This window comes from Cucurbita pepo, chromosome 16 (assembly GCF_057944985.1).
Source record: "Cucurbita pepo subsp. pepo isolate OVF chromosome 16, ASM5794498v1, whole genome shotgun sequence".
NCBI lineage: Eukaryota > Viridiplantae > Streptophyta > Magnoliopsida > Cucurbitales > Cucurbitaceae > Cucurbita > Cucurbita pepo.
The window spans coordinates 4,526,818-4,551,827 of NC_141813.1; the positions used below are offsets into that span (position 1 = coordinate 4,526,818).

At 42.2% G+C, this 25,010-nt stretch overlaps 1 long non-coding RNA gene, 9 other non-coding genes and 1 pseudogene across 10 annotated transcripts; all 11 read right to left on the bottom strand.

Annotated features, from left to right (window-relative positions):
* Positions 1–150: 150 nt before the first annotated feature.
* LOC147788768 (5S ribosomal RNA) lies at positions 151–269 on the bottom strand. The gene has a single exon (XR_015412227.1). It is a non-coding gene; the product is annotated as a 5S ribosomal RNA (ribosomal RNA).
* Positions 270–507: 238 nt separating this feature from the next.
* LOC147788769 (5S ribosomal RNA) lies at positions 508–626 on the bottom strand. Its single transcript, XR_015412390.1, has one exon. It is a non-coding gene; the product is annotated as a 5S ribosomal RNA (ribosomal RNA).
* Positions 627–864: 238 nt separating this feature from the next.
* LOC147788770 (5S ribosomal RNA) lies at positions 865–983 on the bottom strand. Its single transcript, XR_015412220.1, has one exon. It is a non-coding gene; the product is annotated as a 5S ribosomal RNA (ribosomal RNA).
* A 238-nt stretch (positions 984–1,221) lies between these two features.
* Positions 1,222–1,340, bottom strand: LOC147788771 (5S ribosomal RNA). The gene has a single exon (XR_015412391.1). It is a non-coding gene; the product is annotated as a 5S ribosomal RNA (ribosomal RNA).
* A 238-nt stretch (positions 1,341–1,578) lies between these two features.
* On the bottom strand, positions 1,579–1,697 carry LOC147788772 (5S ribosomal RNA). The gene has a single exon (XR_015412469.1). It is a non-coding gene; the product is annotated as a 5S ribosomal RNA (ribosomal RNA).
* Positions 1,698–1,935: 238 nt separating this feature from the next.
* LOC147788773 (5S ribosomal RNA) lies at positions 1,936–2,054 on the bottom strand. The gene has a single exon (XR_015412549.1). It is a non-coding gene; the product is annotated as a 5S ribosomal RNA (ribosomal RNA).
* Positions 2,055–2,292: 238 nt separating this feature from the next.
* LOC147788774 (5S ribosomal RNA) lies at positions 2,293–2,411 on the bottom strand. Its single transcript, XR_015412352.1, has one exon. It is a non-coding gene; the product is annotated as a 5S ribosomal RNA (ribosomal RNA).
* Positions 2,412–2,650: 239 nt separating this feature from the next.
* Positions 2,651–2,769, bottom strand: LOC147788775 (5S ribosomal RNA). The gene has a single exon (XR_015412950.1). It is a non-coding gene; the product is annotated as a 5S ribosomal RNA (ribosomal RNA).
* A 238-nt stretch (positions 2,770–3,007) lies between these two features.
* LOC147788776 (5S ribosomal RNA) lies at positions 3,008–3,126 on the bottom strand. Its single transcript, XR_015412297.1, has one exon. It is a non-coding gene; the product is annotated as a 5S ribosomal RNA (ribosomal RNA).
* A 5,514-nt stretch (positions 3,127–8,640) lies between these two features.
* On the bottom strand, positions 8,641–8,759 carry LOC111784692 (5S ribosomal RNA; annotated as a pseudogene).
* Positions 8,760–12,382: 3,623 nt separating this feature from the next.
* Positions 12,383–13,015, bottom strand: LOC147788777 (uncharacterized). Its single transcript, XR_015412205.1, has 2 exons — positions 12,921–13,015; positions 12,383–12,642 (listed from the first exon to the last, which is right to left on the bottom strand). It is a non-coding gene; the product is annotated as an uncharacterized LOC147788777 (long non-coding RNA).
* Positions 13,016–25,010: the final 11,995 nt, after the last annotated feature.

Below are 25,010 nucleotides of genomic sequence, written 5' to 3' on the forward strand. Positions count from 1 at the left end.
GGCGGGGCCCGCGCGGACACGTCGGGGAGAAGAAACGCGATGGGCGTGAGCGTGCGAGCGGGGGAGGTTGCCATTTGTAAAGAAAGGAAGAAAAGAACGGGGAGAAATTGAAATAACGAGCAAAAGAAATAAGAAATAAAAAATAAAAAAGGGGTGCAACACGAGGACTTCCCAAGTGGTCACCCAACTTAGTACTACTCTCGTCCAAGCACGCTTAGCTGCGGAGTTCTGATGGGATCCGGTGCATTAGTGCTGGTATGATCGCACCCAACATGCAATGCGCACAAATTGCATTTAACGCATGCGGGGCGGCATGATCGAGGCGACGGTGGGTGCACGCACGTGCTCGGAACGGTCGGCGGGGCCCGCGCGGACACGTCGGGGAGAAGAAACGCGATGGGCGTGTGCGTGCGAGCGGGGGAGGTTGCCATTTGTAAAGAAAGGAAGAAAAGAACGGGGAGAAATTGAAATAACGAGCAAAAGAAATAAGAAATAAAAAATAAAAAAGGGGTGCAACACGAGGACTTCCCAAGTGGTCACCCAACTTAGTACTACTCTCGCCCAAGCACGCTTGACTGCGGAGTTCTGATGGGATCCGGTGCATTAGTGCTGGTATGATCGCACCTGACATGCAATGCGCACAAATTGCATTTAACGCATGCGGGGCGGCATGATCGAGGCGACGGTGGGTGCACGCACGTGCTCGAAACGGTCGGCGGGGCCCGCGCGGACACGTCGGGGAGAAGAAACGCGATGGGCGTGAGCGTGCGAGCGGGGGAGGTTGCCATTTGTAACGAAATGAAGAAAAGAACGGGGAGAAATTGAAATAACGAGCAAAAGAAATAAGAAATAAAAAATAAAAAAGGGGTGCAACACGAGGACTTCCCAAGTGGTCACCCAACTTAGTACTACTCTCGCCCAAGCACGCTTGACTGCGGAGTTCTGATGGGATCCGGTGCATTAGTGCTGGTATGATCGCACCCGACATGCAATGCGCACAAATTGCATTTAACGCATGCGGGGCGGCATGATCGAGGCGACGGTGGGTGCACGCACGTGCTCGGAACGGTCGGCGGGGCCCGCGCGGACACGTCGGGGAGAAGAAACGCGATGGGCGTGAGCGTGCGAGCGGGGGAGGTTGCCATTTATAAAGAAAGGAAGAAAAGAACGGGGAGAAATTGAAATAACGAGCAAAAGAAATAAGAAATAAAAAATAAAAAAGGGGTGCAACACGAGGACTTCCCAAGTGGTCACCCAACTTAGTACTACTCTCGCCCAAGCACGCTTGACTGCGGAGTTCTGATGGGATCCGGTGCATTAGTGCTGGTATGATCGCACCTGACATGCAATGCGCACAAATTGCATTTAACGCATGCGGGGCGGCATGATCGAGGCGACGGTGGGTGCACGCACGTGCTCGGAACGGTCGGCGGGGCCCGCGCGGACACGTCAGGGAGAAGAAACGCGATGGGCGTGAGCGTGCGAGCGGGGGAGGTTGCCATTTGTAAAGAAATGAAGAAAAGAACGGGGAGAAATTGAAATAACGAGCAAAAGAAATAAGAAATAAAAAATAAAAAAGGGGTGCAACACGAGGACTTCCCAAGTGGTCACCCAACTTAGTACTACTCTCGCTCAAGCACGCTTGACTGCGGAGTTCTGATGGGATCCGGTGCATTAGTGCTGGTATGATCGCACCCGACATTCAATGCGCACAAATTGCATTTAACGCATGCGGGGCGGCATCATCGAGGCGACGGTGGGTGCACGCACGTGCTCGGAACGGTCGGCGGGGCCCGCGCGGACACGTCGGGGAGAAGTAACGCGATGGGCGTGAGCGTGCGAGCGGGGGAGGTTGCCATTTGTAAAGAAAGGAAGAAAAGAACGGGGAGAAATAGAAATAACGAGCAAAAGAAATAAGAAATAAAAAATAAAAAAGGGGTGCAACACGAGGACTTCCCAAGTGGTCACCCAACTTAGTACTACTCTCGCCCAAGCACGCTTAACTGCGGAGTTCTGTTTGGATCCGGTGCATTAGTGCTGGTATGATCGCACCCGACATGCAATGCGCACAAATTGCATTTAACGCATGCGGGGCGGCATGATCGAGGCGACGGTGGGTGCACGCACGTGCTCGAAACGGTCGGCGGGGCCCGCGCGGACACGTCGGGGAGAAGAAACGCGATTTGCGTGAGCGTGCGAGCGGGGGAGGTTGCCATTTGTAAAGAAAGGAAGAAAAGAACGGGGAGAAATTGAAATAACGAGCAAAAGAAATAAGAAATAAAAAATAAAAAAGGGGTGCAACACGAGGACTTCCCAAGTGGTCACCCAACTTAGTACTACTCTAGCCCAAGCACGCTTAACTGCGGAGTTCTGATGGGATCCGGTGCATTAGTGCTGGTATGATCGCACCCGACATGCAATGCGCACAAATTGCATTTAACGCATGCGGGGCGGCATGATCAATGCGACGGTGGGTGCACGCACGTGCTCGGAACGGTCGGCGGGGCCCGCGCGGACACGTCGGGGAGAAGAAACGCGATGGGCGTGAGCGTGCGAGCGGGGGAGGTTGCCATTTGTAAAGAAAGGAAGAAAAGAACGGGGAGAAATTGAAATAACGAGCAAAAGAAATAAGAAATAAAAAATAAAAAAGGGGGTGCAACACGAGGACTTCCCAAGTGGTCACCCAACTTAGTACTACTCTCGCCCAAGCACGCTTAACTGCGGAGTTCTGATGGGATCCGGTGCATTAGTGCTGGTATGATCGCACCCAACATGGAATGCGCACAAATTGCATTTAACGCATGCGGGGCGGCATGATCGAGGCGACGGTGGGTGCACGCACGTGCTCGGAACGGTCGGCGGGGCCCGCGCGGACACGTTGGGGAGAAGAAACGCGATGGGCGTGAGCGTGCGAGCGGGGGAGGTTGCCATTTGTAAAGAAAGGAAGAAAAGAACGGGGAGAAATTGAAATAACGAGCAAAAGAAATAAGAAATAAAAAATAGAAAAGGGGTGCAACACGAGGACTTCCCAAGTGGTCACCCAATTTAGTACTACTCTCGCCCAAGCACGCTTGACTGCGGAGTTCTGATGGGATCCGGTGCATTAGTGCTGGTATGATCGCACCCGACATGCAATGCGCACAAATTGCATTTAACGCATGCGGGGCGGCATGCTCGAGGCGACGGTGGGTGCACGCACGTGCTCGAAACGGTCGGCGGGGCCCGCGCGGACACGTCGACGTCATCTTGGACTCGTCCCCCTTGGCAATATGTACTTGGTAGTACCCTGATTGTAAGTCCAACTTCGTGAAGTATTTGGCCCCGTGAAGTTGGTCGAACAAGTTGGATATTATCGGTAGTGGGTATTTGTTGCATACCGTCACCTTGTTTAAGTCTCTATAATCTATGCACAGACGCAACGTGTTAAATAAAAGCTATGTGCCTTATTTAGTTAGGTTGTTTTTATCTCAAAACTTCTGAATTTACGGGAATGGAAGAGCGTAATTCTAGTTGCCATTTTTTTTGGCCAACTTGGGCGAAGTGTTCACCACTTTTCTATTTTTGTAATTAGTTTTTCTATTTTTGTAAATTAGATTTGTTATTTAAACGATTCAACTGAAGAGAAATAAAACATCGAGGCTTCAGCGAATCTCTCTCCCTCTCTCATTTTACTTCCGCTATTTTTTCTTTCAAAGAAACCTTCGGCCAATTTTTCGTCGACATTTTCCTCCGGATTGCCAGAGTCAACAAGTGGTATCAGAGCCTCGTTGAAGCGATCGGTAGTATACCATTACAGAAGAGCCAATCTCATCAACAATCAAGTTGAATAGCTCAAGTAGTTAGAGAGTCGACCTAACAACACACAGGTCTTAGGTTCGAGTTGAAGAAAATGCAAAGCATGAAAACACACACATCGTGGGGTGGGGTCCATCTCAGGCAGGCTCACTCACTCATCCACGCCGTCGCCATGTGCCAACATCTCCCTCGCCGCCACGAAGAGGCCGACGCCGTGATGACGGGCATCGACCGCCATCGTTCAAAACACAATGTTGACATTGGAAGAGGTGACCAGAAGATTGCTACGTAACGTCGAGCAGCGGAAGAAGAATACCTCTTCAGCTGTCGATAGCCACGGGCCCTCCTCCAGCTCCAAAGGCGGTAAGAAGCCATGGATGTCCCACGGGCGCACGCGCGCGAAAGATGGGGATTATTGAGGTGGCTGGGGTGTAAACGAAAGATGGGGATTATTGAGGTATTTACGCCAGTGGCAAGGTTAGAATCCGTTCGTCTCTTGCTCAAATGTAAGATATTGCTTCGTCTCTTGCTCAAATGTAGCCGGAGATTATTGAGGTATTTACGCCAGTGGCAAGGTTAGAATGGGAATCAACTGCGGGGCGGAACCCAGTGGCAAGGTTAGAATGTCCCAATCAACTGCGGGGCCAGTGGCAAGGTTAGAATGTCCCAATCAACTGCGGGGCGGAACCCAGTGGCACGGAAGAAGAATACCTCTTCAGCTGTCGATAGCCACGGGCCCTCCTCCAGCTCCAAAGGCGGTAAGAAGCCATGGATGTCCCACGGGCGCACGCGCGCGAAAGATGGGGATTATTGAGGTGGCTGGGGTGTAAACGAAAGATGGGGATTATTGAGGTATTTACGCCAGTGGCAAGGTTAGAATCCGTTCGTCTCTTGCTCAAATGTAAGATATTGCTTCGTCTCTTGCTCAAATGTAGCCGGAGATTATTGAGGTATTTACGCCAGTGGCAAGGTTAGAATGGGAATCAACTGCGGGGCGGAACCCAGTGGCAAGGTTAGAATGTCCCAATCAACTGCGGGGCGGAACCCAGTGGCAAGGTTAGAATGTCCCAATCAACTGCGGGGCGGAACCCAGTGGCAAGGTTAGAATGTCCCAATCAACTGCGGGGCGGAACCCAGTGGCAAGGTTAGAATGTCCCAATCAACTGCGGGGCGGAACCCAGTGGCAAGGTTAGAATGTCCCAATCAACTGCGGGGCGGAACCCAGTGGCAAGGTTAGAATGTCCCAATCAACTGCGGGGCGGAACCCAGTGGCAAGGTTAGAATGTCCCAATCAACTGCGGGGCGGAACCCAGTGGCAAGGTTAGAATGTCCCAATCAACTGCGGGGCGGAACCCAGTGGCAAGGTTAGAATGTGTCCCAATCAACTGCGGGGCGGAACCCAGTGGCAAGGTTAGAATGTGTCCCAATCAACTGCGGGGCGGAACCCAGTGGCAAGGTTAGAATGTGTCCCAATCAACTGCGGGGCGGAACCCAGTGGCAAGGTTAGAATGTGTCCCAATCAACTGCGGGGCGGAACCCAGTGGCAAGGTTAGAATGTGTCCCAATCAACTGCGGGGCGGAACCCAGTGGCAAGGTTAGAATGTGTCCCAATCAACTGCGGGGCGGAACCCAGTGGCAAGGTTAGAATGTGTCCCAATCAACTGCGGGGCGGAACCCAGTGGCAAGGTTATTGGGTTAGAGGCGGCCCAATCAACTTAGGTGAAGTCTGAACCCAGTGGCAAGGTTATTGGGTTAGAGGCGGCCCAATCAACTTAGGTGAAGTCTTAGCCACTTTTCTATTTTTGTAATTAGTTTTTCTATTTTTGTAAATTAGATTTGTTATTTAAACGATTCAACTGAAGAGAAATAAAACATCGAGTGTTCAACAAATCTTAGCGAATCTCTCTCCCTCTCTCCTTTTACTTCCGCTATTTTTTCTTTCGAAGAAACCTTCGGCCAATTTTTCGTCGACATTTTCCTCCGGATTGCCAGAGTCAACACAATGTCCCATCCTTCTTTTTCTGAAATAGTATGGGGGCTCCGTAAGGTACTTTTGCCAGGCGGATGAATCTTGCCGTCAACAACTCATCTAGTTGTTTCCTTAATTCGGCTAGCTCAGGGGGAGCCATCCGGTATGCGTTCTTCGCTGAGGGTTTAACCTTGAGAAGGAGTTCAATTTCGTGATCAATGCCTCGACGGGGTGGTAATGTTTGTGGTAGGCTCTCTAGCATTATGTCAGCATAACTGTTTAGTACCTCCTTGATTTCGTCTGGGATAGTTTCCTCAGTGGTCACTTCTTTCATCATTGGTATAGCCATAAATGTAGGTTCCTCTCGTGCGAGTCCTCTTTTCAATTGTATGGTCGAGATCATTCTAAGATTACCTGGTTGCTTGATGCTTGCAGGTATTACTGTGGGATTGCGGTCGGTGATCACCAAGCACTTCACCAGTGGCATTGGGTAACTTTGTGTTCTAGAAGGAACTCCATCTCAAGTACCACGTCAAAGTCATCCATGCAAACTTCGACAAGGTCCAGCTCTCCTGTCCAAGCCCCTAATTTGAAACGGACACTTTTGGAAACTCCCACAATAGTCAAGGCCTCAAAGTTGACACCTTTCATTCTTCCAGGGTCTTTTCCTATGGTGAGTCCCAATCTTCGGGCTTCTTATCGGCGATGAAGTTGTGAGTCACTCCTGAGTCTATCAAAGTGCTCTTGCTCGGTCGAGAGTTTATTGTCGCATCCACAAACATGAGCCCTTTCTCTATTATCTCCTTTGGGTCGACCTTCCGTTAGAGGGCTGACAAGAATTTGAGCGCGTCCATTCGGGGGTTGTCTTGATCTTCCTTCTTGTCTAGCATAGTCTCGACTCTTGTGTCGTTGCTCTCTTGAATGGACACTTGGAGTGCAGTGAGAGAGGCCCGATGAGGACAGTAGGACACTTTGTGGGGGCCTTTACACAATATGCATTGTAAAGGTGTCGTCGGGTGGTTCCTTTGAAGGTAAGGTCCTCGAGATGTCCCCGCTTGGTTGTTCTGAGGAGGTCTATCTGTCCACCCGCTTGGTCTGTCTTACCTCTGTTTGGCCTGTTGGGGCTTCCATTTCGATAACCTGGCGGCTTATATGTTTTGCCCCCAGTGTTTGGGGCCTGTGTTGTTTTTCTTTGGTAACTCGCCTTGTTCCCATTGTTTGGGAGTCTCTCGGTGCTAGCAATTGTGGTAACTATGTCTTGGACCTTTTTCTCGTGTACTTTTGTTTTGGCCCATGGTTGTAACCCATTTATAAAGAAGAACACCTTGTCCTTCTCTGATGTGCCCTTGATATCTAGCTTCAGGGTCGAAAATTGTCTGACGTAGTCCCTTATGCTTCCAGTTTGCTTTAGGGCTATTAGTTTTTCCATTGCTAGATGGTCTACGTTTTCAGGGAGGAACTGGTCCCTCAACTCTCTCTTGAGGTCTTCCCACGAGTCTATGGTGCACAATCCATTCTCAATGTCTTGTACCTTCGTACGCCACCAAAGTTTGGCGTCGTCTATGAGATACATCGAGGCTACTGTCACCTTTATGTCGTCGGTACAAGCCGGTGTGGCTTTGAAGTACTGTTCGACATCAAAGATGAAGTTCTCCAACTCTTTGGCATCCCGGTTCCCTTTGAAAGGTTTAGGGTCTGGAAACTTCAGTTTGTTGGATCCTGTATTAGTTTGCCCAGCCGAGACGTTCTCCACGGCTTTCATGGTCACCTCGATTCGGGTTCTCATGGCAAACATCTTTTCTTGGATGTCATCGATCGTTGTTCTGAATTCGTCAGCTAATCCATTGAACAAACTCATCATTGTATTTTGTAGCACGTCGAACTCTTCGCCACGTCCCTCCTTGTGCGCGACAGAGCTATCGGGGCTACCAGGCGGTCTTGCGCTACTCGTAGGAGTAACTTTTTCTTCGAGTGAGGTCACTCGAAACATCAGTTCTGCGATTGGCAACCCATCCAGGCGGTTACCCATTGCGTCGATCTCTACGACTTTTCCACTCAATTTTTTCACCCGTGCTTCCAGGAAGCGGATGGTGTCAGGGACTTCTTTGAGGAACAGCATTTCCTCCTCTATTAAAGTAAGCCGGTCAGCTTGTGATTTAGGTGTTGACTTTTTCGTCGACATGTTTTTAGTCTTTGCTATTTCACGGAGCTTACAAAGCTCTGATACCACTTGTCACAATCGCACTTTTAATGGCAGCAAATTTCCAATTGTGCGGCACTCACTTTCCAACGACAAGTGAGCTAAGCCAATTCGTTCTTACATCGCCTACGGCCAAGCGACGTATGCTCGAGCCTCTGGCCTCAGTTTTAAGAGAAGGTTTTAGAAAACGAGGGCAGAGAGAGATTTTCGAAAGAGAGATTTTTGAAAGAGACGTTATATAAGCAAACAAGAGAGAAATAACAACGGCTTACAGTATATAACCTTGGGTAGGGAGAAGTTGACAACTAGTCGTATCCCCCTATAGTACATTCTAAGGCATTTCATGTTTGACAGGCCTAGACATGATATTTAACTTCATACTTCCTAGAAATACAAAAGTAAAACACTAGAATATGAAAAGACATGAAGGGTTGGGTTTGTCATGGGCATGGGCCCATGGGCAACATGCCTTGGACGAGCATGACCGTGACATGGGGCGGCATGATCGAGGCAACGATGGGTGCACGCACATGCCTGGAACGGTCGACGGGGCCCGCACGGGCACGTCGATGAGAAGAAATGCGATGGGCGTGAGCGTGCGAGTGGGAGAGATTGCCATTTGTAAAGAAAGGAAGAAAAGAACGGAGAGAAAGTGAAATAACGAGCAAATAAAAAAGGGGTGCCACACGAGGACTTCCCAAGTGGTCACCCAACTTGGTACTACCCTCGTGCAAGCACGCTTACCTGCAGAGTTTTGATGGGATTTGGTGCATTAGTACTAGTATGATCGCAACCGACATGCAATGCACACAAATTACATTTAACGCATGCGGGGCAGCATGATCAAGGCGACGATGGGTGCACGCACGTGCTCGGAACAAATAATTGACCTAGATGGAACCCGAACCCTTTTAGAAGTTTTTAATTTCTCATCACTTACATAAATCCACTCATGTTTCAACTTAATTAGAATCAAATAATTGAAATGGGGACATATAAAGTTTTTAATTGTATCATTAATACCCTTCAATTTTTTTAAAAAGTTTGAAAATACTATTGTACATACGAAATTTAAAAGTAACATTAATACTTTAAACCGTTTATAATAAATAAAAAATATATTTTTTATTTATTATTTTTTTAAAAGGGGGTGGATGTTGAGATCCCACATGAGTTGGGGACGAGAATGAAAGATTCTTTAAATGTTGTGGAAACAGGAGAACGAAACATTCTTTATAACGGTTTGGAAACCTCTCCCTAGCTGACACGTTTTAAATAACTTGAGGGGAAGCTAGTAACGAAAAGTACAAAGACGACAATATCAACTAGCAATAGGCTTAGATCGTTACACTCTATATGCTATGTTCTTACTGCATCTCCATCGTATAACATTTAAATGTCCAATAAGAATTATTATTAAATTTATTATGATTTTATACATTTTTCTAATAGTAACTATATTAAAAAGTGATTTTTTTTAGTAAAAACTTATTTGAAAAGAAATTCCTTGTCTAAATCTGATCTCCATGAGGAATCTTCTGTCTAATCACATATAAAAAAAAAATGGAGGATTTCTAAGAAGATCTCCATGGAGAATCCTCTCGCTCATACCCGCAAAAATAATCAGAGGATTTTGCACCCGATCTCCATGGAAAATAATCTCTTTGATCCCCACGAAAACAAACGAAGGATTTTGCAAGAATAAAAAAAATAACAAAAATCGAGAAAGCTTCCCCACCACCGGCATTATAGACATCTCTAGAAACAATAAACAATGAGTGAAAATGTTATCCAATGATTGATACATCTCATCATTTAGGGCAAGAATAGGAGTATTGAAACGTCTTAAACATACAATTCCACTTTTGTCTTCCATTACACTATTTATCAACTATAAAAGTGAAATAAACCAAGCACAAATGTGCTTATATCTCTCTCATTTCAAAAAAAAATGAGTTTATTTTCAACTCTGGCACTTCCTCTCTTAATTTCATTGTTCTTCGCTAACCAATTTACTACCCTCGAAGGATCAATCTTCCAAAACCCAGAGATTACGGTCAAGATAACAAATGCTTTGAAAGTTCAAAATCAGCTCACTGTTCACTGCAAATCAGGCGATGATGACTTGGGAGTCCACAAGCTAACACCTTGGGCCCGCTACGACTTCAGCTTTCACCCAAACTTATGGGGCTCAACATTGTTTTACTGTTCCTTCCAATGGCCTGGCTCGTCTTATTACTTCGATATATACAAAGATAAGAGAGATAGAAAGAATTGCGAAAATGTTCTTTGTTCGTGGTTTGTGAGTGAGCAAAATGTGTGTATGTTCAACTATAAAACCAATCATTATGATATTTGCTATAAGTGGTAAGGTTGGATTTTAATTTTGAAATAAATTAATGTTTTGTTATGTTGTTCTTATGGGTACTTTTGTTTTTTTTTTGTTTTTTGTTTTTTGTTTTTTGTTTTGTTTTTTTTTTTTTTTTGAAGCTAGATATGATTATAGTATAAGTGAACTATAAACTACGACATGAATTATGATATTAAGAATTGTTAACTTATTTTGGTCGTGATTGATTATCGAAACAAGTATATGAGATAAAATATTGCATTTGAAGGATTTTGGCCTGTAGTAATAGTAAGGTCGAGTCTTAGAACGTAGCCTAGATTAGAGGCAAGTCGGTTAGAGTTGCTATCGAGTAAACATATACATATACAGGTTACATGTATGATTGAACAAATCTTAGCTTCTGCATAAATTATGTTCGATGAGTGGAAAAGAACCTTGTGTAAGGTTTAACGAAACCACAAAGTCAGTACAAACATTCCATTTATTTTTCCTAACTTTGAGAGAAATTAACAGAAAACGTTTCGAATTATATAAGGAAAGGATAATACAAAGATATGATATAAAAGACGCTTTAAAATGTGTCATATACGATAAGGTAATAATATAAACATTTACATTAAGAAATGATATTAGAGTTGGAAAATACGAGCATACCATATTAAGTCATGTTGCAACCTATCATAGATGGTAAAATAACAATTTAAAGGTTTATTACTTTCTTAAAAATAAATTAAAAAACAAGAAACTATAACTTTAGGATTATGTACGGAACTCTTACGAATAAATATGGTTTGAGGAGCCGAGTGATGAGATATGATGACCAGATAAAGTCCGGTTGGGCTAGTCCCGAGAAACTATAAAAATTAGACTAGGTGAAGGACCCTTACCGACATAATATAAAATCAACTTCCATAACATACTTTTACTTTTTTAATTCAAAATTTTAGAGAACAATAACTCGTTCAGTTAAAAGAAATAACCCATTATCAATCCCATTTTATTTTTATTATAAACAATAAATGAGAATGTGTTACCAAATAGGTCCATAATTACCTTCCTTTATGACAAGAATACAAAAGATCCAAACTCACCTTTGTTCATAGCTTTAAAATTAAAAGTCCATACAAATGGTAAGTACGTGATATGTGGTCACTCATTCCAATATAACAATAGTATATTTCTATCGTTTGGATACATGGGAGCCGTCAACAACTAAAACTAATTTTGCAAGTATAAAATTGTAACAAACCAAGTCGGGACCAATACTTTAAGCTTCAGCCTTCCACTTTAGGGTTTTCTTTTTATTCTTTCAACACTGTCGCTACTTTCGATCTTGCTCATCCGCAAGCTGCCTCCTGCCAGCGCTCGCTGCTTACAGTTGCGCGCTACTCCTGCTCTCAGGCTCAGTCACACGACCAACCAACCAATCATAGTAACTAGTCATACGACCTATTTCGGAAATAGAGAGTTGGGTTGAGTTGGACTACCAAACAATTTGGGGTTACTTGGATTACCAATCTAACCAACTTGAATATGGAGTTGGTCTAAAAGGCCCAGTTGGGCTCATCTACATCCTTAATATCCCTAATATTAAGGGTCTTCCTACAAAATAAATGTAGCCCACAAAAATTAGAACACATAAAAACAATCTCGTCCTAGTTTCATTAACACTCTAAAACGTTTATAATAAAAAGAATATATATATTTTATTTATTATTTTTTTATCATTCCTACCATAAAAATTGAAGATCGAGATAATTTATGAGGTGTAGATAAACGGTTTTCATCTACTCAGTAAAAACTTTTTAGGATAAAGGTTAAGTTGTTAACATTACTCCTATGGTAAAGGCATTTTAAATTTTTTAAAAAAATGAACAGTATTAATGAAGCCTAATTAAGTTCATGATTATGTATGAAACAAAATACTAACGTTTGTCATCCAAAACTAACCGAAATTATGTTTTTAATTTAATTTCTTGAAATTAAATTTAGGACGATTGTAGAAAGTTTAGCTTGGAGTATTTTTTAGACAAAGTACAACTTTACTTTTATTAATTTAGACCAGGTATCCATAACATTACGTCTTTATTTGCTAAACCATGACGTGAATAAAAAGTGTCTCAACCGAACAGGCTCGAAAAACCATCTGAATTCAATATTATTATTATCAAAGGCTGTGCTCAATTTTGTAATTCTATCACTTTTGGCAGCGACAGAATTGAAAGAGGGGAGGAAAGCATTTCCCTCCCAAGAACCCAATTCTTTTGCAGAACTCATCACAATTTGGCCCGTCCTCACACTTGCTCCTGCACTCATATCCCGCCATTCCTGCAAAAATACAATACATTTCAACCACGATCCGATCGATATCGTTCGGTAATTACTTCTTGTTTCTTGTTTTCCGATTTGAATAACAGATCAACTAATTGATAACGTTTTCGTTTCTTATTTTTCAATTGTTGAAAATGTTTCGATTTTTAAAACAACACAAAATCTGTTTTGTTGTTTATGTTTGGAGTTCTTTCCAAGAACATAAATTAAAGTATGTACGATCGTTTTTTACTTAAAAAAACTAAATGATTATGAAACGATGAGAAAAAACTTACCGAACGAAGAAAAGAGGAAGATTGCAAAGACGAAGAGAACCAATCTAAGAGCAATGGAAGATGCATATCCATAAGCCATTTTTAGTGATTGCTTTTAGAATATTGCAATTGAAAGAGGTTGAAAATGGAAGATATATATAAGAAAATGACTATGCCTAAAATGTTGAAAGAAAATCTAACTAATAACAATATTCATTTTTGGGTCTTTGTTGTTTTTTTTTTTTTTTTTTTGAAAATATTAATGGTTGGAAATAAATGGTTTGATCCAATTTTAAAATCATTTTTATTATTGGAGGAGATTTAAAAATTTTGGGTTAGAAGGAGAAATTGGGGTCAATATTTTTCGACATTATTGTGATATATGTTCAAATTTGATAATTTTAACATGTATGATCAATAGCCAGTATACCCATAAGCGGTTTCGTTCCCGACCAATTTTCGACGGCAGTTTTTCTTCCATGTTTTAGGGCAGCTCCGAAAAGCTATTTTCTCTTTCTAATATCGTGATATTTACATAGGAAATAGTAGTAGGAATTAAGTTTCGAAGGTATAGAGCCTGTAGCCCTGTATCTATGAGCTTAAAGCTGAAACCCTAATTTGAAGAACGCGGTGAAAAAAATTGAGTCGGGGTCAATATTTTTCGACATTATTGTGACGAATGTGAATCTCCACATATCTTCATAGTAGTATGATATCGTAATTACACACCATCTATTTGGAGTGTTCATGGGCTGAGTTAGGTTGAGTTGAGACATTTTTTAAATTCAGTTCAATCTTGGCGCAATTTGGACGACTATCGTTTGTTGTTATTTGCTTATCTATTTACCATTGAAGTATCAATTAAATTTATAGCCACCCAATCAAAATAATTTATTTTATAAGCTTGTTCAAATCAACATGATTAGTCTAACGGTCTTACATTGGTCGCAGCATGACATTTGTTTTTTACGGCTATCAAGTGGTCCGAGGGCGCCATTCGCATGTTGTCTTCTTGTCTATCGTGTAGGTCATCACCTACTCTCTTAGATATGACATTTTCTCTGGGAGATCCCACATCGATTAGAAAGGTGAACGAAACATTTTTTATAAGGGTGAGAAAAACTCTAGTATAAGCGTTTTAAAACTATGAGGGGAAGCGCGGAAGGGAAAGCCCAAAAAAAGACAATATCTACCGGCGAATTCGACATTTTAATCAAAACTACATACTTTACAACAATGGGAATGAGATTATACTCTCGACGATAACCGGATCATAATTTAAATGGTAACTCATTCTCGTCGATAAATGTATAGTTTAGATAAATTTAAATGTCCAATAAGCTTTTAATCTTACATGATCTTACACGCTCTTTATGTGATCCTTCGTCGATTGGAGAGTTGAACAAAACATTCCTCATAAGAGTATGGAAACACGAGAACAAAACATTCTTTATGAAGGTGTGAAAACCTCTCCGTAGCGCATTATAAAAAGCTTAAAGGGTAGACCGAAAGGGAAAGCCCAAAGATGATAATATATGCTAACGATGGGCTTGAGCCATTACAAATAGTATCAGAGCTTGATACCGGGTAATGTGTCAGCGAGGGAGCTGAACCCCGAAGAGGAGTGGACACGAGGCGGTGTGCCAGTAAGGATGTTGGGCCCCGAAGGAGGGTGGATTGGGGGGGGGGGTCTCATATCGAATTGAGAAGGGAACAAGTGCTAGCGAGGACGCTGGGCCCAAACGGGGTGGATGTTGAGATCCCACATTAGTTGGGGAGGAGAATGATAGATTCTTTAAATGTTGTGGAAACAAGAGAACCAAACATTCTTTATAACGGTTTGGAAACCTCTCCCTAGCTGACACGTTTTAAATACCTTGAGGGGAAGCTAGTAACGAAAAATACAAAGACGACAATATCAACCAGCAATAGGCTTAGACCGTTACACTCTATATGCTATGTTCTTACTGCATCTCCCTCGTATAACATTTAAATTTCCAATAAGAATTATAATTAAATTTATTGATGATGATATAAGAATTGTTAACTTATTTTTGTCGTGATTGATCGTCAAAACAAGTATATGAGATAAAATATTGCATTTGAAGGATTTTGGCCTGTAGTAATAGTAAGGTCAGTCTTAGAACGTAGCCTAGATTAGAGGCAAGTCGGTTAGAGTTGCTATCGAGTAAACATATACATATACAGGTTACATGTATGATTGAACAAATCTTAGCTTCTGCATAAATTATTTTTATTGAAATGAGTGAACTACCCTGGTGTCAGCTCTCTGGCGTAAGTGAACTACCCTGTGTTACATTATAAAACATCATAAAGCATCATCCTATACACATCATCATTCTCCATACATCATACATCATACATCATTAGTCATCGTCAACCATCATACGTATAAAGCATAAATGACAGGTGCATGTGCCATTAGGCACGTGTTGTCATGCATCAAACAATTGTCTAGTCTAGACTACTTGCTTGTTATGCCTTAGTCGGTGTTTCCATAAATTCGAGTTTGCTAAGCTTTCATTTTTCGAAGTTGCTCCAAATTTAATCGGGAATCATTTCTTATTAGATCCTTCATTGCCTTTCGTTACTATTTCATAATTCTAATATAAATTCAATTTGAAATTTTTGACATAGAGGGTCGTACTAACTTTAATTACCTTAATTAGGGTAAAAAAATGATAGAAAAAGGGTGCTTTTCTTTTTTCTTTTACCAAGCTGAGAAGCTGATTTTCGAGCGGCAGAGTTGAGTGAACCAAGTCAAGCTATTTAAGCTCGTTGAGCTGAGGGTTCTTTTTGCCACAGCGTGACATGTGGTGAAATGGGGCGCTGACGTGTAGTGTAGGCCGAGTTGGGTCGAGGCACGTGTCGGAACTGTTGCAAGTCTAGGCTGACACGGGTATTGGGCAGCTGCGGTTACTTGCGCTGAAGTTGAATAGGTTTGGGCCTCAAATATTCATCGTAGATCTTTGGTTTCGGACCGTAAGCGTGTAGGTTGAGGAGGTTGGATTGGGCTGCAGCGTATGAGGAGGCGAAGGCTAAAAGGTTGGTAGTGTATCACTCGTTGGATAACCGACCCAGATCCAACCCGAAGCCCACAGTAATCCAAAGTCTTCCTCCTCGACATTTCGACTTTTTTTTTTTGGCGCTTCCTCTGCTCTCACAGCATCCTCAAGTCTTTTTTGGCAATTTGGAAAAAAATGTTGAGAACTACCTTAGTTGAGATTTTAAAGGAAAATTTCATGATAGTGGAGGACACTTGTCGAGACCTTAAAAATTGAAAGAAAATCATGTTTTTCAGGGATCAAACTCACGAAGCGGAGGCCGGATGACCGAATTAGGGAGTGCAACGTATCAAGTAGTGGGCACATGAGCTAGGTGTCACGATCATACTTTTCCAAGGCATGTTGCCTATTGCAGCGTGTCGGATGTCCCAGTCAAGCTTGTGTAAGGACGTGTTGTTGATAGTTGTATGCCCGTCCAAGCCTCTCTTACCTACTTTCATGTACACCTAGGTCTTTCCTATTTCTGTCGTGTCAATACGGGGGTATATATGACTATTCACTAAAATCATGTCTACATCCGAAGGGACTAAAAAATCCCAAAATATACTATAGGAGGATGTGATTAGTTGTCAATTCTTTTTATCCGGGTTATATTGTATCTAATATGTCATGGTTGCTTATTTGATTAACATTACTCTACGAAAATCAGCCTCTAACATTACTTTCTTACAAATTATTTTCAACACATTTCTTTACTCAAATCTGATCGAAATTTGATATCATACATCCAAATTGTGTGAGACTTGTTTTTTTACTAATCTTATTTTCTTTTTACATATAAAACATCCACTATAAGTATTTCAAATCATTTACTTTCCATGAAACCAAAATATCAAAATTATCATTAATATTTTCTTGGTTGGAGGTGATCGATGAGTGAAGAATGGTGGACGACAAACTTTGATATGTTGAAATCACTATAAGGGGAGTAAGATTCAGATTACCTTGTTGATCGAATATCTCAAGACAAGAACATTGTTTGAGATTCGAATCACTCCAGAAGCAAGATCGATCCTGTCTAGCTTGAATGATTCTTGTTGATCAGATATTTCAATGCAAGAACACTTGTTTGAGATTCGAATCACTCCAGAAGCAAGATCGATCCTGTCTAGCTTGAATGATTCTTGTTGATCAGATATTTCAATGCAAGAACACTTGTTTGAGATTCGAATCACTCCAGAAGCAAGATCGATCCTGTCTAGCTTGAATGATTCTTGTTGATCAGATATTTCAATGCAAGAACACTTGTTTGAGATTCGAATCACTCCACAAGCAAGATTGATCATGTCGAGCTTGAATGATTGTACATGCAACCTAAACTACATAGAATTGCAGAGAAACTTAGCCATTGGCTAAAGAAGAGCACAAATGCTTCTTATACTATATTTTCCAAGTTTCCAACAAATACAACATATGCTTTATATAGCCTAAAAAAAAGTCAACCATTTATGAGATTCTCGTGATCCTGAAAACTTGCTTCTTCATCAATTTTGCTGCACTAATCCCCATTAACATAATTTGTTTCAATAAAAGAAATTAAGTGCGGAGGAAAAGAATTCTATCAAAGAAATTAAGTGGGGAGGAAAACTTTTACATTTTCTTCAGGAAAGTGGCAATAACTTACCTAATATGGAATTATTCCAAATTCTGTCTGACTTGAGCTTATCAACCTTCGAGCTCTTCTACCTTCGAGCTCTTCTATAAAAAAAAGTTCCTAAGGTTTCTAGAAACACAAATGAACTTGTCTTAATGGATGAATTAAGCTCTAAGGCTCGAATAAAAAATCTCAATTTTTACCCCAAGCTTATCATTGAGAACTCAATTTGGCACGTGTTCAAAGAATTTTTCAGACCTTTAGCCTGTTGTTTTTTGACAATTAGTGAGAGGAAATCCCTTTTCACAATTGGTGTGAGAGGAAATCGTTTGAGGAGAAGAAAGTTGTTGGAAGAAAATAAAAACGCATAAAAATAAGAGAGAGAATTGAGATTTGACTTTGCTTAAAAAGTTTTCTTTCTCAACAGATTCACCTATTTAAATAAGGCCGAGAGTGGCCAAATAAATCTGTGTTCCTCCCTACAAAATGGCCACCTAAAAAGTTGGTAATCCATTCGACATGTTTATTAAATGGTCAAAGGAAGATATTCAATCAACTAATTAAAACGTGTAAAGTTAAATAAGAAAATCTCAGGCTTTTATCTAACAATCTCCTCTTAAAACCTGTGGTATATCTACCTTATTATTTGAACTCCGATCTTTGAACGGAGTTCCTCAAATTTTACCCGTGCCAGAGACTAGGTGAAGATGTCTCCAAGTTGTTCCTCTGTTCGGATGAAGTCAATCTTGATAAGCCCCCGATCTGCACACTCTCGAATGTAATGGAAACTGATCTCTATGTGCTTGCTTCAGTCGTGCAAAACCAGATTTTTGATCAGGGAGATCGTAGCTTTGTTGTCCACATAAAGCATTGGTGGATCGCCTTCTTTTCCGATGAGTTCCTTCATGAGTCGTGCAAGCCAGACCCCTGTGTTGCTGTCGTCGAAGCGGCAATGTACTCTATTTCGCAAGAAGATAAAGCAACTACCTTTTGCTTAGTTGATTGCCAGCAGATCGCGCCACCTGAGAGGAAGTAAATCATCCTGCTGGTGCTCTTACGATCATCAACGTCACCGGCCATGTCACTATAACTGTAGCCGACCAGCTCAAGCTTCTCCTTTCCTCTTCTTGTGTAGTATTTTACACCCCAGCCTCTGGATATGGCTACATAGCGCAGGATGCGCTTGACAGCCACTAGATGCTCCTCCCTAGGTGCTTCCATAAACCTACTCACGTATCCAACGGAATAAGCAAGATCAGGGCGTGTGTTTACCAGATAGCGCAGACTCCCGACAATTCTGCGGTAATTTGTGGAGTCGACTGTCGTCGTAGTGCCGGCCTTCCTCAGTTGGAGTCGGGTCTCCATTGGCGTTCTTATAGGGTTACTGTCTGCTAGCCCAGTAGTGTCCAACAGCTTCTTTGCGTACGCACTTTGACAGATGGTGATGCCGGCAGTACTCTGTTGCACTTCGATGCCGAGGTAGTAGCTGAGTACGCCGAGATCGCTCATCTTGAAGTTCTTTGTCATCTCCCTCTTAAATCTTCCAAGGACTTCCATGTCACCTCCATTGATTATGAGGTCGTCGGCATACACTCCCACAATCAGTCGCTGCTTGCCGTGGCCGTGCGTGTACATGTCATGCTCAGAGGCACAGCGCTTCAACTTCAGTGACAGTAGGGTATTGTCGAGCTTCGCGTTCTAGGCTCGTGGTGCTTGCTGAAGCCCGTAGAGTGCCTTGTGTAGGCGCAGTACCTTACTGGGGTTGTCGTTGTCCAGGATGCCAGGTGGTTGTCGGACGCAGACGGTCTCCTTCAGCTCTCCGTTAATGAAAGCAGACTTCACGTCCATGTGGTGGACCTCCCAAGAGCAATGTGCCGCGATTGCCAGCAAAAGGCGGACGAATTCTAACCTTGCCACCGGTGCAAATACCTCTTCGAAGTCCACACCTTGCTTCTAGACGTATCTCTTCGCCACCAGACGGGCCTTGTGCTTCACAACTTCTCCCTTTTCGTTGCACTTCAGTTTGAAGACCCATTTGAGCCCTACGGCTCGGTGTCCCGGCGGCATATCCTCCAGACTCCATGTCTGGTTCTCGGTGATGGATGTTATCTCCTCCTACATTTCCTTCAGCCAGCACGGGTTTCTTTCTGCTTCGACAAAGGTGTTCGGTTCATCTACGCTGATGGAATGCAATTCAGCCACCTCTTGTTCGAGTTCGCGCGGTGCCAGTCCAGGTGGTTCACCCTCCTTTCACTAGGTCTTCCATCCTCCGGTACCTGGCCACCATATCATCATCGTGATCAGCATCCAGCGTCGAATCCACAGTCCGTGGTGTTGCAAACTCCACTGTTTTAGGGGGTGGAGCTGCTGGCGGTTATGACGGTTCCTGATGCCGAGCTCCTCCTTCTTGTTGCTCGGTGACGAGGTACTCTACCGTGAATTGATTTGGGTTGTGGTCTGCCTTGATCACGTTGTTCCAATGCCAGAAGGTGCTTTCATCGAAGATGACGTCGCGAGAATTGTGAGCTCGTCCCCCCCCCCCCCCCCGCAGGATCATAGAGTCTGTACGCCTTGCTCCCAGGTTTGTAGTCGATGAAGACAACTTTTAGCCCCCTGGGATCGAGCTTGACGAGGTGGGGACGTGCTACCTTCATGTATGCAATGCAGCCGAACACTCGGAGATGGCGTACCGCTGGCTTCTTGTTGTACCAGACCTCATGTGTCGTCTTCTCATCGAGGCTTCGTGTGGCGTCTCCCCAAAAACTCCCAGGCATCCTGACCGTCATCAGCAAACACCTTGCTGTCCCGACGATTGTCTAATTTTAGCATTCCACCACTCCGTTTTGCTGGGGGAGTAGGGCGCCGTTAGTTACCGCTGCATGCCGAGCTCGTCACAGTACTTACTGAAGCTCTTTGAGGTGAATTCTCTGTCTCGGTCTGTGTGCAGCATATTATAAAGAGAGTAGGTTGTGACCCTCACGTCATGACAAGCAATGCGGCGTCCCTCAAGAGACGCCCATCCGGCCGTATGCGGGCCAATATAGAAGAGTGCCATGATGCGATCGAGGAGGACGATACATCATCCAACACACCATCACGCAAAGTGGGCATTGAAGACAAGTTGAGACATAACCAAGACAGAGACATCAGAATAGACATGAAGGACAAGATAGGCTTGTTCAAGGGCCGGGTAGGGCCCCGGATCTTAACCTCAAAAGTCGGGGTTTCAGAAGAAATTTGGGCATGCAGTTCGAGAGTTAAGTCCGTCCATATGAAATATGAATGCTCGCCAAGTTTGGTGGCAATCGGACATCGGACAGACAATGTACGACACCGTATGACCACTCACCAAAATCATGTCTACGCCTGGTAGAATGAAAATGGCTCAAAATGTACTATAGGGTACCATGGTGTCAGCTCTCTGGCCTAAGTGAGCTATGTTACATTATAAAACATCATAAAGCATCATCCTATACACATCATCATTCTCCATACATCATACATCATACATCATTAGTCATCGTCAACCATCATACGTATAAAGCATAAATGATAGGTGCATGTGCCATTAGGCACGTGTCGTCATGCATCAAACAATTGTCTAGCCTATCCTATAGTAAGACTACTTGCTTGTTATGCCTTAGTCGGTGTTTCCGTAAATTCGAGTTTGCTAAGCTTTCGTTCTTCGAAGTTGCTCCAAATTTTATCGAGAATCATTTCCTATTAGATCGTTCATTGCCTTTCGTTACTATTTCATAATTCTAATATAAATTCAATTTGAAATTTTTGACATAGAGCGTCGTACTAACTTTAATTACCTTAATTAGGGTAAAAAATCAGATTTGAGTGGGTCAAAATGATAGAAAAAGGGTGCTTTTCTTTTTTCTTTTACCAAGCTGAGAAGCTGATTTTCGAGCGCCAGAGTTGAGTGAACCAAGTCAAGCTATTTAAGCTGCTTGAGCTGAGGGTTCTTTTTGCCACAGCGTGACATGTGGTGAAATGGGGCGCTGACGTGTAGTGTAGGTCGAGTTGGGTCACTGACTAAAGAAGAGCACAAAGTCAAGCTATTTTACCTGCAACCTAAACTACATAGAATTGCAAAGAAACTTAGCCATTGACTAAAGAAGAGCACAAATGCTTCTTTTGCTCTATTTTCTAAGTCTTCTTACAAATACAACATACATAGCTTTATATAGCCTAAAAAAAAAAAAAAAAAAATCAACCATTTATGAGATTCTCATGATCCTCAAAACTTGCTTTCTTTTATCAATTTTGCTGCACTAATCACCATGATGAAACTAACAGAATTTGTTTCAATAAAAGAAATTAAGTGTGGAGGAAAAGAATTCTATCAAAGAAATTAAGTGGGGAGGAAAACTTTTACATTTTCTTTAGGAAAGTGGCAATAACTTACATAAAAGAATTCTATCAAAGAAATTAAGTGGGGAGGAAAACTTTTACATTTTCTTTAGGAAAGTGGCAATAACTTACATAATATGGAATTATTCCAAATTCTCTCCGACTTGAACTTATCAGCCTTCAAGCTCTTCTACAATAATGTTCCTAAGGTTTCTAGAAACACAAATGAGCTTGTCTTAATGGATGAATTAAGCTCTAAGGCTCGAATAAAAAATCTCAATTTTTACCCCAAGCTTATCATTGAGAACTCAATTTGGCACTTGTGTTCCAAGAATTTTTCAGACCTTTAGCCTTTCTACAGATGTGTTGGTAATCTCCCTTTTAAGGCCGGTTAACAAGAGTGAAATGATTTAGTGCTTTACAAGTTCCTATTTAGAAGAGTATTACCCGAAAGAGGCTCAACTTTGCAAACAACAAGAATTCACACAACTAAGTCAGAAAGAATATTCTATTACCATATATGCAAGGGACTTTATGAGAACGAAGCAATTCGCTCTAGATTTTTTGGATATTGAACATAAGATACCATGGAGGTTCATCCTTGGATTGAATAAAAAGATCCACCGTACAATTGAGCTGATAGTGCCTACTACCTATGTTACCGCCTTGAGAGCCAAAAAAAGTAATGGAAGGAGAGGATGGATCTCGAGAACCCCCTCAACCTACTATTACTGTGGGATAGAAGCAAATTCATAACCATATTGATCATCGCAACCCATCTCTAACACGATGACAACGACAACCAGACAGACATCACAGTGATAGGTGTGGTTAAAAGAGAAGATGACAGACCTAACTGCAATGACGGTGGGAATAATCCTTCATTGCAGTGCTTGGCCCATATCAGAGCCTATTTTTTATGTGGGCAAAGAAGGTCATTTAGCCAAAAATTGTTTTGGGGGGTTGTGTAGTTAATCTTAGAAATCAGCAAAGTTGTTCGACTAGAGCAGGTCACCCTACTCAAAAGTGTCAAAGCCATCCTCCAGCGAGAGCGTATGCCTCTACCAGTAAACACATTGGAAATCTCGACGCTGTGGTGACATGCACTTTATTTTTTATGGGCCACATTTCTTAACATTGTTTGATTCGGGATCTACGCATTCATTTATATCTACTGTTTTCGTCAGTCAAGCAAAATTTGTATTAGAACCTCTGTTGCATGAAGTTTCTGTTAGCACCCCGGTAGGGGTAAATTTGATTGCTGCTTATAGGTTAAAAGATGATCAAGTGATAGTGTTATGAATTAACCTTGAGGTAGACCAAATTGTAGTTGACGTTACCAATTATGATGTAATATTGGCGATGGATTGGTTAGCTGCAAACCATATAAAAATAGACTGTTATAAAAGAAGTGGTATTTACGTCTCCATCCAAGGCTAGGTTCAAATTCAAGGGTACGTGTTTTGGGACAATGCCTAAAGTGATATCAATGATGAAAGCAAAGAAGTTAGTACAGCACGGAGCGTGGACTGTACTAGCCAACACCGTGAACACCAAAAAAGGAAAAAACTCACCTTGCTACATTGTCAGTGGCAAACGAATTCCTCGATGTCTTCCCATAGGATTTACCATAAATTCCTCCGTCTCGAGAGGTAGATTTTAGAACAGAGCTGGAACTAGGTACCGACCTTATTTCTAAGGCCTCGTATCGTATGGCGCTACCTGAACAGAAAGAACTCAAGGTACAACCGCAAGAACTATTGGATAAAGGATTTATCCGGCGAAGTGTATCTCCATTGGGTGCGCCAGTGTTGTTCGTTAAGAAAAAGGAGGGCTCAATGTGCTTGTGCATTGAATATAGAAAGTTGAATAAGAGAACAGTGAAGAATAAATATCCCCTTCCATGCATTGAAGACTTATTTGATCAACTCAGGGAAGTGATGTTCTCTAAGATAGACCTCCGATCAGGTTACAATCACATCAAGATCAAAAAGAAAGATCTGGCGAAGACAACCTTCAAAACAAGGAATGGTCATTATGAGTTCGTAGTTATGTCATTTTGACTCACTAATGCCCCTGCAATGTTCATGAGTTTGATGAATCAAGTGTTCAAGGAATGTCTGGATACATTAATGACTCTAGTATGCAAGTTCTAAACACAAGAATTTGCAAAGAAAAACTAAAGCTCTCAACAAAGCTAAAATAGAAATTCTATTCTTAGTTCCAAAATCTGATGTCTCTAATCAAAGAAAAGAAGCTTTATATAGCCTTTACAACCTTAACCTATGTGATACATAACTCCCAAATTAAATGGGCCAGTAAATGAGAAATACCCATAACCTCCCTATTAAAATGGCTAGCTAATGGTGGAATATGGTAACCTACGTGGGTTACAATCTAACCTTAACTCCTATATTTAAAACTAGCTTAATGATGACAAACGAATAGTTAAATTCTAATTAAATAGTGTCATGAATGAAATGTACTTATTACTCATCCTTAGACTAGTTTCATAAATTCAGTTGAGTTCATTAAATGCAACTTAAAGTGCATTTAATTCATCTCTTTCTAGAAGCTCAACTTTGCACAACATATAAGGGAGGTCTCCAAGGTCTTCTAGAATTTCCTTTGATGAGCTCACCATAGCTTGAATATAAGTGTATAAGGTTTGTTGTAGCTTCTTGGCTCTTGTCCTTGTAATTGGACCCTGAGGTATGGAAATTCCTTGGTCGTGGTTCATATTATCGACGCTTCCTACTGGAGTTTGCCAAGATATCCTCACCGCTTATGCAACTGACTCGGAAGGATGTGCCGTTTGTATGGACAGAAGATTTTGAGACAAGTTTTCAAGATTTGAAAGATAAGCTGGTGCCTATACCAGTACTCACAATGCCCGACGACACAGGAAACTATATAATTTACAATGATGCTTCCAAGAAGGGTCTGGAATGTGTTATGCAGCGAAAAGGTCTTTGCATACGCATTTCGACAATTGAAAGATTATAAAAAGAACTGCCCTACACATGACTTGGAGCTACTAAATGCAGTCTTAACATTAAAAATTTGACGACA